General features: G+C 48.0%; 1 long non-coding RNA gene across 1 annotated transcript; it reads right to left on the bottom strand.

Moving 5' to 3' along the window:
- Positions 1-457: 457 nt before the first annotated feature.
- LOC120381142 lies at positions 458-4,640 on the bottom strand. The gene is made up of 3 exons (XR_005587951.1): positions 4,585-4,640; positions 1,338-1,712; positions 458-579 (listed from the first exon to the last, which is right to left on the bottom strand). It is a non-coding gene; the product is annotated as an uncharacterized LOC120381142 (long non-coding RNA).
- Between the last annotated feature and the right edge of the window lie 11,701 nt (positions 4,641-16,341).

Raw genomic sequence — 16,341 nt, 5'->3', positions numbered from 1 at the left:
CAGACTACCCGCCGAATCGGCGGGTAGCGATTGATTTTGCGGGGATCGATATATCGCGTCTCATCTAGACGCGATATATCAATGCCCGAACGCGCTCCCGAACTCGCTCCCGTCGACTCCAGAACTCCACCGGAGCGAGTGGCGGTAGCGGAGTCGACGGGGGAGCCGCGGACATCGATCCCGAGCGGTGAGGACGGGAGGTAAGTCGGGATAAGATACTTCGACTTCAGCTATGGTATTCCCGTAGCTGAAGTTGCGTATCTTACCTCGACACTGCCCCCCAGTGTGGGCCAGGCCTTTGAGTTGGGGAGATGTGATCAAATGCAATACCCTGGAAGTGGGGAAACTGCAAAGATATTATTCAGAGATGTGACAGACACTATGAGCACATGGGAGCATCACAGACTATTATATCTATAATGTGATGGGTCTTTGTGAGTTAGGGACCGTTTTCTAGCTCAGAAGGGAGGGTGACTGAGCTTCCTGCAGCAACTAAAATCCCTGGAGAGACAAACAACTCTGGGGAAGTATCACCTGAGAGGCACTGCATATGCTGGTTCAGAACAGGCTGAAGAGGCCCTGCAGACAAAGAAAGAATAAATAGCTTGAACTGACTCAGAGATTATCCTCACGTGATCCATGAACTGGTCTGTGATTTTACCACAATGGCAAAGCTTGCTGGGAGGGTGGGAAGGACTGGAACCTGCCCGGGTCTCCCTGTGGAAAATGGGTTACACTTGGTAAGCTAGTGTGTGGGGGCTGTTTGTTATTTTATGGTATGTTTTGTCTGTAAATGTTCTGTGCAAGCTGCCTTCATAACCCCTGGGAGAGAAAGAACTGCAGAATTTCACTCCATGCATCTGAAGAAGTGGGTTTTTTACCCACAAAAGCTTATGCCCAAATAAATCTGTTAGTCTTTAAGGTGCCACTGGACTCCTTGTTGTTTTTGTGGATACAGACTAACACGGCTACCCCCTAATACTTGACACCTTTGGAAAGAGATGATCTGAGATTTCTGTGGGTATCAAGTGGTCAGGAGCAGATATCACAAGAGGATGCTTTGAAAGGACTTAGGGGCTGGGGTGTCTCTGTTGCCAGCCTGGGCAAATTCAGGGCTGGCATAGCTCAGAGGAGAGTGCTTGAGTGGCTGACAGGCTGTTGGTGTTAGGGAGCTGATACCTAGCTGGCACAGGTGAGTCTTCCTCCCACTGAAAGCAGGTGGTAACAAGGTGACTCACAGCCCTGGGTGCTCCAAGAAGAGTCACAGAGCCCCTTCACACTAACGCAAATGGGAAGGCAAGGGGGTATAGAGGAGTAATAGGGGGAAGCACACATACCCATGTACACTTATGAGTAAGAGGGTTGCACTGGCACAGTCCCAGAGGGGAGGCCTAACTCCTACTGCAGGTGGAGCAGGGCAGGGCTGATGGAGCCCACAGACTCTCAGTAACCCTTTCTTCGCCAGGGTGGGGTTTGTACACCCTATCACCTTCCCCATTCACATAAGTGGAGCAAAACCTCAAGTTTCTGTTTGACACTGGAGAAGCTGCTGATCACTAGGAAACTTCATCCCTTGTTCTTGGGTGAGGACCTGGCCATAGCGATCCATACATCTGTCACCTGCAGGCTAGATCACTGTCATTCACTGTATCGGAAGCTGACGATGAAGCACGGGGTACAACGCAGCTGCTCACCTTCTGCATGAGCCAGGTCTGGAGCAGAGAGAGATTTGTGAGTGATCAGCATAGAGATGGTAGTTAAATCTGTGTTTGCAGATGAGATTACCCAGGGATAAGATCTAGAGGAAGAAGAGAAGAGGACCAAGGACAGCACTCTGTGGAACCTCCCCACCGGAAATTGGAGGGTTCTTCTCCGAAGACAGAATTATGAATTCCCTATTGGGCTTTTCTAGGGTGCTCATCACTAACATCTCAGTGCTTCACAATTAATTTATCTTAATACCCCCTCAGCTCCCAGAGGTGTTATGATCTCCATTTTACAGATGGGGAGAAAAAAAAAATAAGAGCAAGATTAAATTCAAGTTTCCACTGACCTTGACTGCATAATTCATGAAAAGAAGAAAGTGATTTTTTGGAGTATTTTATATCTGTCACACTGTGCTGTGAATGTATGACAATACCCTAATCAAACCTTACTGAATTAAGTTTAAGTATTTTAGGAGTTCATTGCATGAAAATGCAAATGTTTATGTACTGTTGAGGGATTGCATATATTTCCACGAGGGACAGAGACCACAGTCCTCCAGGAACTAAGAATAGTAAGGCAGATTCACTCAGGTTGTAACACTTCCAACGAGTAAGCCTCACCCAGAAGGAGGCTCACAGACCATGGTTCAAACTGGATTCTCCAAGGACCATTTGACAGGATGTTCTACTTCACCACTAGAATGGTGCCTCTTGGTTGTTCTGGGGAATAGCTCACAAGTCAACACTCCTTCCCATAGTTGTACACTGTCTCTCCACCTCTCTCTCTCTGGGTATGCAACACTTCTCTTGCTCAATGAGCTGCTGCAGCCCCTTTGTGATCAGGGGCGGCTCTAGCAATTTTGCCGCCCCAAGCACGGCGGCACACCGCAGGGGGGTTCTGGCGGTCGCCGGTCCCGCGGCTCCGGTGGACCTCCTGCAGACGTGCCTAGGGTCCGCTGGTCCTGCGGATCCAGTGGAGCATCCGCAGGCACACCTGCGGGAGGTCCACCGGAGCCGCCTGCCGCCCTCCCGGCAACCGGCAGAGCGCCCCCCGCGGCATGCCGCCCCAAGCACGCGCTTGGCGTGCTGGGGCCTGGAGCCGGCCCTGTTTGTGACTTACCCCTCCAGCCAGGTCGCTCTATGCCTTTTCCCATTCCAAGGTCCAAAGTCTTCCTGCAGCAGTCCTAGGCAGTCTTCCCAGTCACTGCCTTGTAGTGTGACTCCCTCAGTGGCTGGCAAGGGAACCTACTCCAGGTTCCAGCTCAGAGACCCTCTAGCTAGAAGTCAAAGTCTGCTCCCTTCTAGACCTTACTGCCTCTCCCGGAGTCCTGGGTTTGCCAGCCCAAACACACCTCCCTTCTCCCAGGGAATGACTACAGACTTTCCCAGCAGCCCCCCTTCTGCTTCCAATTTCCTGTCTTTATAGTCCTAGCCCAGCTCATTCCCCCTCGGCTGAGCCCCCGCCCTCAGTCAGGGGATTGCTTAACCACCTAATTTTCCTGAGCTGCGGCCTGTTGGGTTAATTAGTCTTCCTTAACCCTTTCAGGGCAAGTATGGGGTAAACACCCCATCACAGACCAACAGACAAAGAAAGTATTTTTGGCAGCTATAAAAATAAATGAATAATATGTAACCAATGGAAGAAAGAGGAAGTTGATACTAATGAATATAAACCAGAAGTTAGGAATTGTGGAAAATTGATAAGGGAAGCAAAGGGATATAATGACACCTTTGGTTTCAACCCAGACCAGTAAGGGTTTGAATCAGTGCTTACTCTGCAACTCTGGGTGCCTTAAATGCTATGCTGCTGTGTCTGTCAGCCCTGATGTCAACAGCAAGCCTACAAGCATTCAGATCACACCCTGGCCTCTACACTTTTTCAGACTGACTTTCCATCCTGAATTTCCCTAAAAAACCATCTGTGATGGGATCCCTGGGGTACAACTTGGAACTGTGGGATCACTGTGCCCCCATAACTCTCCAGCCTGGATTGTCTCTCATAATGCTTTGCTACTGACAAGCAGCAAACTCCTACAGGCACTGTTATCACTCAGCCACCAGCAAGCAGAGACACACCCAGCTAAGTTGCATAAATGCTCTCCAAGCCACTCATGAACTACACAGAGGGAGACTTCAGCAAATCCCCTCCAGCTCCCAGCCTTGCACCCCAGAAATCTTACACTGTTCAAGACCTTCCCTTGAACAGTGCAAGTTCATTAGTTAGTTCACCACTTCATCACAGGATAGCAGATATGCTATCTGAGCAGATTCCCCAAGCACTTTAGACAAACTCACTGGTTTAAAATAAAACATTAGAATAAGTTTATTAACTATAGAAAGATAGATTTTAAGTGGTAAACATAAAAGGTCAGAGATATTTATTTAAGAAAAGTAAACATGGGTTCTAAATCCTAAACTTTCAGGCTAAGCAAGATTTGAATCAAACAGCTTTTCTCACCCCACTGGATGTTGCAGGTAGGTTACAGTTCTTAATACTGTGACAAAGTTCCTCCTCTACCTTGGTGGGTCCTGCGCTTATTGGCAGATTTGCTCGCCTCAGAGATCTTCCCCACAGTCTGGGTCAACTCCTCCTGTGTCTGATCAGGAGATGGGAGGTTTGGGGGGAATCCAGGCCCGCCCTCTACTCCAGGTTCCAGCCCCGGGGCCCTGTGAATTGCAGCTGTCTATAGAGCCTTGTGTAAAAGCTGGATGACAACTACAACTCCCTGGGCTACTTCCCCATGGCCTCCTCCAAACATCTTTTTTATCCTCACCACAGGACCTTCCTCCTGGTGTCCGATAACGCTTGTACTCCTCAGTCCTCCAGCAGCACAGCACAGCACAGCACAGCACAGCTCACCCTCACCCTCACCCTCACCCTCTCAGCTCCTTGTGCCTGTTACTCCCAGTTCCTCACACGTGCTTCCTCTCCTCTGGCTCCCTTTAGCCTGACTGGAGTGAGCCCTTTTATAGTATCAAAGGGACCTTAATTAGAGTCAGGTGCTTAACAGCCTCACCTGACCCTTAGCAGGTTAATTGGAGTTAGGTGTTCTTATTAGCCTGGAGCAGCCCCTGCTATGGTCACTCAGGGAACAGAAAACTGCTTCTCCAGTGGCCAGTAGATCTCCCTTCTACTCCTCTGCTGGTCCCAACTGGCCTGGGTCTATCACAATACACATGCTGAATTTCCTTCTCAGCCTGGGACCAGTGTCCTCAGTTCAAAGTCTTTATCTTCCCAGCGCTCTTGTTGCCTTCAGAGTAGGTGGAGAGGAAAGAGGTGATCTCATGATGACACTGTCCCTTATTTTATACTCTCAGTTCATGCCCCAGGGAAGATACTGGCCCAGACGTGTCCTGGTGGGCCTTGTTGAGTCACAGAATTGAGCAGTCTCCATTGTATGGTGCTTGTGCAACTGAGTCATAGAGTTGAGCAATCCTCGTTGTGTAGTGCTTGCACTACTGTCTCTCACAGAATTGTAAATCTCTTGTTTACAATTCCCCTGATGGTCAATGGCTCGTGATGGTTGCTTAATGCCTGTTTGAGTGTGGGTCACTTCCTTCGTTGCCACTGGAAAGCTAGCTATGGGTGTCTCCTGGACACACAACAATTTCAATTACAACCATATAGCAGAATATCATCATTCCATATACAGTGATAATATATATTATGACAGAACAATAAGTTTGATACCTTGCAAGGCATGCTTTGTATGAAATGTCATAACCACATACCAGTGATGAATATGGTGGTTACAGGGTTCTACTTTGAGGTACAGTGCATCACACCAGGTCCCTGAAGTGTCCAGCCCTCTCACTTACCAAAGTTTGCTGCTTCTTTAAAGAGACAATACATTGCAGCTCATTAATTTAACTGCTATTTGACAAATACTATTATGTCAATCACAGCACTGTACTGGTTAATGGTAAACGTAAAACAAGTTTATTTAACATGTAAGCAGAATCAGGATGAGCCCCACCCTGACATCTGGTGGTAAATTATGGGGAGTGCGGAAAGTGTTGCATTGGTATTTCGGTTATTTGCATGGGCACTCCCACCCCACTTAGCATACCGCAAAGCAGCATGGGATGGTTATTTTCGCAGCTGTGGGAGCCCCAATTTCGTTGTTATTGGGGCAGGAGGAATGAAATGTTGTCACCCTGATTGGGTAAATGGGGAACTACAAAATTGTCTTGTGATGGGGGGTTTCATTGTCAGCTGGATAGCGCTTGCTAGATGGGGCACATGGGTTCCAAAACCCATTGGAAAGAGAGAGGCTGGGGACAAAGATCTGTACTTGGCGGTGTAGGCTCTTTGTGTGAGCCAGAAGCACCAGTTCCATGTATGCCTCTCTCCACTGTAGAATGTCAGAGTTAATTTTTGATTCCCTTAAGAGTCTAAATGCAGGTTACTGAGCTGATTTCACTGGTACTGAGGCTCCCCTACTAAGAGCTGGAATCACTGAAGAGCTGGACTTGCTGAGCTGAGCGCACTGAGTACTGTGCTAATGAGTGGGGGAGCCTGAAGCCATACCGTGGAGCAGAGCAGAGTGGAGCCAAGCAGCTTGTGAGGACAGCTGAAGTGGCTCACAGGACAGCTGGTGGACCAGAGCAGCTGGCAGAGCGGAGCAGTGCACAGAGCAAGCGGAGCTGAGCTGTTTGCAGAGATGACTAGTGGAAGCAGAACCCCATGAAGAGGCAGGGCAGTTGGCCCCGAAACCACATAAGGTGCCCCTTTTCTACCCAGGCTGGGGAGGGGGAACCTCTGCAGAGAGACTCTTGAGCTCTGGGGCTGCACTGACCCGGGACAGAGACTTCTGGATTGTGGGACTTTGGGGACTGTGGGTGATTTGGGGGGTTGCTGGACTCAAGGGCCCCGAGAGAAGGACATGGCCCAATTTGCTGGAGTGGGTCTTTGCTCACGGTTTGACCTATGAACTCTAGCTGAGGTATTTTCCCAGTTTAATGCTTGTTGTTTGTCATGTAATTAAACCTTTTCTGCTACACCAAGACTCTGTGCTTGCGAGAGGGGAAGTATTGCCTCTTCGAGGTGCCCAGGGGTGAGTGTAAGATTTTCCCAGGTCACTGGGTGGGGGCTCGAGCTGGTTTTGCATTATGTTGTGGGGAAGGGACTCCTATGTATTGAACCCGGCCCTTGCTGCTATCGTTTTGGCCCGGCAGAAGAGTTACAAACAAAAAGACACAGGATTAACTGATACCAAGTATAAGGAACAACAATAGTAATTGTTACAAGTAATCAAAAGTAAAAATACATGTCTAAGACTGAACAATTGAAGCAAGTTACAACCTTTGCCTAAGCAGATTTCTCACCTAAACTCAGTTCCAAGGGACTTCAACCCTCTTGGTTGAAGGATTCGATGTTCTGTGATTTCAAGAGCTCTGGAACCTTTAATCCCTAAGTGATGAATACTAAAGTAGCTTTCTGTTTAGATCTCCCAAAGTTCATTGACCCTGTTACAAGAGACAGGAAGGCTTCCTGCTGTTCTTCACTTCCTGTTGACTTCCTATTCCCCTGCTGATTCATATGTAAATGGGGCTTCCATTGTTTTGATTCATAATGCTTAATATACATTGGAACTATACTGTCCATGCTTGACCTATTCTTTACCTCATCTCTACATTCATAACTTATCTTGTTGTAAATGGTCGGACTCACCCCTGCGGCGCCTCCTACTGGTGATCCTGGGGAATTAGCTTGGTTTCCCACACGGAGCGCCCTCTGCAGGCCAGTGATCCACCTGTTCCCTGGCCCCGAGTCCCTCCCTGGACCCCAGTGCCCTTTTACATGGGGTGCTGCCCCCCGGCAGTAACCCCTTCTCTCAGGGTCTCTGTAGCAGGGTGGCTACCCGCTCCTGCCCTTTGGGGCTTTAAAACAGCCCTGGGAAGGGGCTTTTGGCTGGGCTGATTAGGGAAGTGGCTGCAGTTGGGGGCCACGCCCCAAACAGAGCAACAGGGCCTTATAAGAAGGCAGGGAAGCCAGAAAGTCTCTCTCTGTCTGTAGAGGGAGATGGGCCTGGCTGCAGGGAGCGAGACCAAGTACCTGAGGGAAGCAGGGCTGGGGACAGGCTAAGGAGCTGGGGAGCTCTGGCCTGGAAAGCCCCAGGCTGTGGCCTAGCAGAGGGCTAAAGGTACTGGGGGTGGGTAAGGGGCAACCCAGGGGTAGGCCAAGGCAGCAGGTCCAAACCCCTTTGCCTGTGATGAGTAGGCTGATACTGCAGTCTGCCCCAGAGTGTGGGGCTAGAGAATGACTGGCAGTAGCCACTACTGAGGCAAAGTGGGGATAGTAGGGTGGGGGTTCCCCTGGGAGGGGGAGACCCAGTAAAAGGGGCACTGGGGTCCTGGGAGGGACATGGGGGCCAGGAGAAGACAGGGGGATCACCGGCCTGCAGAGGGTGCTCCAGCGCTGGACAGAGCTAATTCCTGGAGTCACCAGCAGGAGGCGCCGCAGGGGGGAGTCCGACCATCTACAGTCTCCCCTCCCCAGGGAACCCCCACCCTCTATCCCCACCTTGCCTCAGTGTATGGCTAGTGCCAGTCATTGTCTAGCCCCACGCCCTGGGGCAGACTGCAGTATCAGCCTACTCATCACTGGCAAGGAGGGTTTGGACCTGCTGCCTTGGACTACCCCTGGGCTGCCCTCTGCAACCCTCAGTACCTGTTAGCCCAGTGCTAGGCCACAGCCTGGGGCTTTCCAGGCTGGGGCTCTCCAGCTCCTTTGCCTTTCCCCAGCCCTGCTCCACTCAGGTACCCGGTCTAGCTCCCTGCAGCCAGGCCCATCTCTCTCTGAATGCAGAGAGAGACTGTCTTGGCTCCTGGCCTTCTTATAAGGCCCTGTGGCTCAGTTTGGGGCATGGCCCCAGCTGCAGCCACTTCCCCAATCAGCCCAGCCTAAAGCCCCTTCCCAGGGCTGTTTTAAAGCCCCAAAAGGGCAGGAGCGGGTAACCACCCCGCTACACTTGTCCATTGGTATCTAGTTCATAGTAAATGATTCTGTGGGTGTTCTGCCTCTTTTCTTAGCTGGATCAGGCATTCTGTCTTTTTAGCCTACTGACCTATTTACTGATCTATGTTGCACAAATGTTCTGTTTTCAGCCTAATGATCTGTTTACCTCCCTAATTCTCACTTCCAAGAAGTGATGCCTCTCTCCATGTGTTAATTACTCATGTCAGACCAGGCCTCAGCTACAGATAGCTGCCATCCCTCCAGTCTAGGAGAAAACCTGTTTCTCCCTCTGTTTGGTCATAGACTTTAAAGGATAATATCAGTGAGTCTCCATAATTCCTCATGTAATGTTAATGCAGACATTTCACAATGATCTCACTCACCAGTGTGTCACAGGCTTTCATAAAAGTCCTTACTCAATACGATTTTATAATACAGTAATGTTGTATACCATCAGTTGAGGTTCCTTTGAGGTTCAAACACCCTGTTGATAGCCCAGTAACCCTTTGAAATGTATTCATTGAAAACAAGCCCAGACCAAGCTTCTCTTGACTGCTGGGATGTAGATGTGATAATGTCATCCCAGAGTTCATTGATCCTGCTTCAAGAGGCAAGAAGACTTCCTGGGGGTCCATTCCCTCATTGAGATTGTTAAGTATTCCTCTTTCCCTGCTTGCTCTCCTGATGGCTTCGTTTACATTGCATGTAAATATACTTTTCTTTGGTTTTGGCCACACCCTTCCTAATTTACATTGGAGACACATCCAAGCAGGTGGAACCACAATCCTTTGTCTGGAACAAACATGGCTTAGGCACTGCTTGCCACACACATTTTAAGAACACATTTGCAGCACATATCTCCATAGTCCTCTGTGGGCTTACCATACATACAGTAGAACCTCAGTTATGAACATCAGAGTTACGAACTGATTGGTCAACCATGCACCTCATTGGAACCAGAAGTATGCAATCAGGCAGCAGCAGAGACAAAAAAAAAATCAAATACAGTACAGTACTGTGTTAGATGTAAACTATTAAAAAAATAAAGAGACAGTTTAAATAAAAGATTTGACACAGTAAGGAAACTGTTTATGTGCTTGTTTCATTTAAATTAAGATGGTTAAAAGCAGCATTTTTCTTCTGCATAGTAAAATTTCAGAGCTGTATTAGGTCAATGTTCAGTTGCAAACTTTTGAAAGAACCACCATAATGTTTTGTTCGGTGTTACGAACAACCTCCATTTCTGAGGTGTTAGTAACTCTGAGGTTCTATTGTACACAGGGGCGGCTCTAGACCCCAGCGCGCCAAGCAGGCGCCGGGGCGGCATTTGGCTCGGTTGAGCTCGCATGCCTGCGGCAGGTCCACAGCGGACCTGCCACAGGCACGACTGCGGCGGGTCCCGTGTTCCCGCGGCTCCGGTTGAGCTCCCGCAGGCATGACTGTGGCAGGTCCACTGGTCCCGGGCTCTGGTGGACCTGCCGCAGGCATGCCAGCAGGAGCTCAACAAGAGGGGACCCGCCGGGACCGGGGAAGGGCGGCGCAGCGCTCCGCGCTGCTTGGGGCAGCCTACTTTCTAGAGCCGCCCCTGATTGTACATCACACATTGATTTTCAGGACTAGCGTGTTACAAGTTTGTATATGATACCTACATGACACCTTTTAGATATAGTTTATGACAATAGTGTGTTAGGTACAGTGAGTTTGTCAGGCCCAACGACAGAGTACTGAACCACCAATGGGCCTCTATATGTCACAAACACAAGAAGAAATCTATAGTCAGCAGAGTTAAGGACAAGAAGAAGGAATTTTTAAATGTATTAGGAACAAAATAGTCCTGACAATGATATTGGTCTATTACTAGATGGAAATGGTAGAATTACTAGTGTAGAAAAGGCGGAAGAGTTCAATACATATTTCTGTTCTCTATTTGTGGAAAAAACAGATGATATAGTCTCATCATGTGGTGATAATAACACTCTTTCCATTCCAGTAGTATCTCTGGAAGATGTTAAACAGAAGCTACTAAAGTTAGACTTAAAAAAAAACAAAAACAGGTCCAGGTAACTTGCATCCAAGAGTTTTAAGAGAACTGGCAGAGGAGCTTGCTGGACCATTAACGTTGATTTTCAATAAGTCTTGGAGCACTGGGAAAGTTCCAGAAGACTGGAAGAAAGCTAATTTGTGCCAATTTTTTAAAAGGATAAAATGGATGACCTGCATAATTATAGGCCTGTCAGTTTGATATCAATCCCAGGCAAAATAATGAAGCATCTGATACAGGACTTAGTTAATAAAGAATTAAAGGACGGTATTGTAATTAATGTAAATCAACATGGGTTTTTATGGAAAATAGATCCTGTCAAACTAACTTTGTCTTTTATTGATGAGATTACAAGTTTGGTTGATAAAGGTTACAGGGTTGATGTAATAGACTTCTGTAAGGCGTTTGCCTCGGTACTGCACAACATTTGATTGAAAATAGAATGATAGAAAATTAAAATGGCACACATTAAATGGATAAAAAAAGCTGGCTAACTGATCAGTCTGAAAATGTAACTGTAAATGGGGAATCATCATTGGGCAGGCATGTTTCCAGTGGGCTACTGCCTGCGTCTGTTCTTGGCCCTAAAATATTTAACATTTTTATCAATGACCTGGAAGAACATATAAAATTGTTACTGATAAAGTTTGCAGGTGACACAAAAACTGGGGAAGTGGTAAATAATAATCAAAATGACAGGTAACTGATTCAGAGTGATCTGGATTGCTTGGTTAACTGGGTGCAAGCAAACAATATGCCTCTTAGTACAGCTAAATGCAAATATATACATCTAGAAACAAAAAAATGTAGGCCATACTTACAGGATAGGTGACACTATCCTGGGAAGCAGTGACTCTGAAAAAGATTTCTGGGTCATGGTGGACAATCAGCTGAACATGTGGTCCCAGTGTGATCATAAAAATCATAGAAGATTAGGGTTGGAAGAGACCTCAGGAGGTCATCTAATCCAACCCTCTGCTCAAAGCAGGACCAACTCCAGCTAAAGCATCCCAGCCAGGGTTTGTCAGGCCGAGCCTTAAAAACCTCTAAGGATGGAGATTCCACCACCTCCCCAAGTAACCCATTCCAGTGCTTCACCACCCTCCTACTGAAATAGTTTTTCCTAATATCCAACCTGGACCTCCCACACTGCAATTTGAGACCATTGCTCCTTGTTCTGTCATCTGCCACCAATGAGAACTGCCTAGCTCCATCCTCTTTGGAACCCCCCTTCAGGTAGTTGAAGGCTGCTTTCTTTTCTGTAGACTAAATAAGCCCAGTTCCCTCAGCCTCTCCTCATAAGTCATGTGCCCCAGCCCCCTGATCATTTTCGTTGCCCTCCGCTGGACTCTCTCCAGTTCGTCCACATCCTTTCTGTAGTGGGGGGACCCAAAACTGGACGCAATACTCCAGATGTGGCCTCACCAATGCCGAATAGAGGGGAATAATCACTTCCCTCGATCTGCTGGCAATGCTCCCACTAATGCAGCCCAATATGCCATTAGCCTTTGATACCAGTCAGCTCTGTGTTCTTAGGGAACCAGGGTGCAGTATCCAGCCTGATTCATGAAAGACATCCCCCACCCCAGCCTCTGCTTAAACCAAAACCCATCAGAGGAAAAAGCTTGCAGAGAGCAGTGAAGAGCGTTGGAAGACACACCTAGACCCCTCCTGACAAGGGTGACAAGATTAAGACATCTCCATTAGCATACAGAAAGAAGAACAGAGACAACTCCCCTAGCCTCATCTGCATGAAAGATGGGACAGGGAGACATCTCAATTTGCATACAGAATGGAGAACAGAGAACTGCACTGAACTCTGGGACCAGAAAAAGCAGGGAAGCACTGCATCATGGGAATCTCTGCTCCAGATGCTAATGAACCTATGCCTGCACACGGCCAGCTCAGCACTTATCAGATCAATTCTAGTAATGAATCCTTGATTGATATCCAAAATACTAAAGCAGCCTAGTTGCATTGTGAGCTCCCTGGAAGAAAACACCACCCATAGCCAAGAGTGATCAGCTCCTATTGTCTAGCCTAAAGAAAACCCTTGTCATCAGTTTACCCATAAACAAATCTAGTGTTCTCCCTTGAACCATTGTATTTTCCTCTACAAAAATCCCTACTCACCGTCTAGTCAGGGTTCTGATGCTTAGATCCAAACTATGCATCAGTTCTACTGGGACTCCATATTCTCCTAACTGATTGTGCTGGGGACTCTGCGTGTCTCATACCCTCAGGATCCTGAGCTACCACCATCACCTAGGAACCCCGACCAGTTCAAGCTTCAGGGATTGGTAAGATCCTCTTCTCTTTCTCTCTCTTTCTCTCTCTCTCTCTGTTTTCCTTTCTACCTTAGGTATTAACCTAACATAATGTATGTTATGTTGGTTTAGCCTCCTTATGTAGTTATCACTATTATTCAATAAATAACTTTTATGGTTAAGTTGGTTGCTGAACTTTACTCTTTTGTGTTTTTAGCTTCCCCCATTCACTCTACAGCCACACTTCTTTTACCTAAACTAAAGATCCCTGCAGTGCCCAAAATACTGTGGGGTTTGCTCATCAAGTAGGTTATTGCTAGTACAATTGTGATGTGAGAGTGGGGATAGGGACGTGCTGAATCTGGGACATATAAGGGTAACAGCTTGAAAGTGCTGCTTGACCCAGTCATAGAATCATAGAATCTCAGGGTTGGAAGGGACCTCAGGAGGTCATCTAGTCCAACCCCCTGCTCAAAGCAGGACCAATTCCCAACTAAATCATCCCAGCCAAGGCTTTGTCAAGCCTGACTTTAAAAACCTCTAAGGAAGGAGATTCCACCACCTCCCTAGGTAACCCATTCCAGTGCTATATGATGCAAATGAAATGAATGCTAATATAAACAAGAAAAGTAGAAGCAGTGGAGTGTAGATAGGCCTGGCCTGACATGAATAATTGAATATGGGGAAGGCCTCATTTCTTGGGAGACAGGATTAGGGAGGTAAATGGATCATTTGTGTTAAGATAAGAAAATGAGTCAGTTAGCTAAGAGACAGATTGTCTGTCTGAGCTAGCTAAGAGAAGAGAGGGAATGCCCAGGGAACCATTTACTAAGAACAAGATAAAAATGGACAAGATAAGTCAGGAATATAAAGATGAAGTAAAGAGCAGTGCATGCTGTACATGGTTCCTACAGAGAAACCGAGCCAATCCAAAAATGTGTGATGTAATGTCTAGTAAATGCAATGAGATGTGTAAATGTATATAAAAGGGAGAGAGTTTCTGTGTAAATATGGATCTGTGATGTATCCTGCATCCATGCCCTGCATTTGAGTCTGATCAACCCAGCATATCATTGCTATATCCAAATAAAGATACCTGAGTGACAAAGGCTGGAGTTGAACTGAGCTCTTGGAAGGAGCCCAGGGGCATATAAGGAGAGGCAGCTTGAAAGTGTTGTGTATTTGGTTGTCATGGGTTTTGTTACTATGGCAACTGAGTTAGACTATTAAGGGATAGCTCAGCCGCAGGGGCGGCTCTAGGCACCAGCAAAACAAGCTGGTGCCTAGGGCGGCAAAATCTAGGGGGCGTCCCCTGCGGCCGGGGGGGGTGGCAGGCTGGGCCGGCGGACCTGCCGCAGTCATGCCTGCGGGAGGTCCACCGGAGCCCCGGGACGACTGGACCTCCCGCAGGCATGGCTGGGGCAGCTCAACCGGAGCCGCCTGACCTGCGAACCGTCCGCAGCCGCGGGAGGTCCAGCCGAGCCACGCGGGACCAGCGGTCCCTCTGCAGTCATGCCCGCGGGAGGTCCGCTGCTCCCGCGGCTCTGGGGCGCCTCCCGCGCATGACTGCTTGGGGCGGCCAAAAACGTAGAGCCGCCCCTGCTCAGCCGGTTTCAACCGGCTGAGTGAGCTCTCTGTGTCTGTAAATAAAATGGAGGTTTTGGTTAGCTGTCTGCTCTCTGGCCTCAAGTGATTGCTTCCTACACCGGCTGCCCCAAGGATATAGCACTGGCGACGAGGGTGGGATGCTGGTGCTGCTCCAGTAACAGAAGGAAGTAGAAGTCAAGGTAAAGACCAAACAAAGAAAAAAAAGCTGCTTGTTTGCACTGACTGTGAAAGTGAAACTAAAAACCATGGCTACTCTGACCAGGCCCCTGGAGCCTTTTGATGAGAATACAGAGCAGTGGCATGTGTATACTGAGCGTTTTGAGCTTTTTGGTATTGCAAATGACATTACAGAAGCGAAGAAGGTGCCAATATTCTTAACTGTTGTAGGGGCTAAAACCTACTCTCTGCTACGCAGCTTACTACACCCTGTTAAGCCTGAGACTAAATCTTACAGTGACATTGTGGAAATCCTGGGGTCTCATTTCTCCCCAAAACCACTGGTAATTGCTGAAAGATATAGGTTCCACAAAAGAGACCAAAAGGAAGATGAAACAGTTGTACAATTTGTAGCCATTTTTAAAAAGCTAGCAGAACACTGTGAATTTAAAGAGATGTTAAATGATGCCCTGCGTGACAGGTTAGCGTGTGGCCTCTGCAGTGAAGCTATACGGAAGCGCCTACTGACAGAGGCTCAGCTTACATTACAGAAGACTGTTGATATTGCTGTCTCCATGGAACTGGCTACAAGGGAGGCACAATACATCGGTGCACCACCTAGGGTGCAAAAAGTGTCACAAGAACTGACCCACAAACGGTGCAGAGTCAAGAATGTTACCGCTGTGGTAAGCTGGGTCACCAGGCATCAGAATGCTGGTGTAAGGACCTGGTGTGTCGACACTGTGGAAAAAAGGGACACATTGAGTGTGCCTGTAAACAAAAGAAAAAGAAGCCTGTGGTCTGGCCGACAAAAAGAGGAACCTTGCATACCCTAGAGCAGACCCAGGATGATCAAGGTGACACCGCCTCACAAGAGGAAGTGCCACTGCATGTTTTGTCTTTGGCAGCGGGCTCACATGAATACTGGGTAACCCCCTTATTGGAGGGCAAACCTATACGCATGGAACTAGACACCGGTGCAGCTGTCTCGCTGGTTCCTGAGACTGTGTATAAGGAAAAGCTACAGCATCTTCCGCTTAAGGCAACAAAAACTGTTCTGAAGACGTATACAGGTGAAGCTGTGCCCATGTTGGGCACTATTGATGTTAAGGTGGAGCTCAATGGACAGGCGGCTAAATTGCCACTGTTTGTGGTGAGAGGTGACTACCCAGCCTTAATGGGTAGGTCTTGGCTTGGGAAGATTCAGCTGAACTGGGCAGAAGTGCACCGGATGACTAAAGAAGAAACCAGTCTAACCCCTATACTAAGGAAACATGCTGCTGTTTTTGGAGATGATTTGGGAAGTATGAAGGGAATCACTGTGACATTGAACATTAAACCTGGCAGTCCACCAAAATATCTGAAAGCCCGAACTGTGCCATATGCCATCAGGCCAAAAGTTGAAGCAGACCTGGAGCGCCTGGTCACCAATGGAGTCCTAATACCAGTTACCCATAGCTCATGGGCCACTCCTATCGTTCCAATAGTGAAGAAAGATGGCTCTCTCCGGATTTGCGGTGATTTTAAAGTCACTGTCAACCCAGTGTTGTGTGCAGAGCAATACCCGCTTCCCCGCATCGATGACCTCTTCGCAGGCCTGGC

Source organism: Mauremys reevesii, linkage group 13 (assembly GCF_016161935.1).
Source record: "Mauremys reevesii isolate NIE-2019 linkage group 13, ASM1616193v1, whole genome shotgun sequence".
NCBI lineage: Eukaryota > Metazoa > Chordata > Testudines > Geoemydidae > Mauremys > Mauremys reevesii.
The sequence above is the reverse complement of the archived record's forward strand: the minus strand, read 5'-3'. Positions and strand labels throughout refer to the sequence as shown.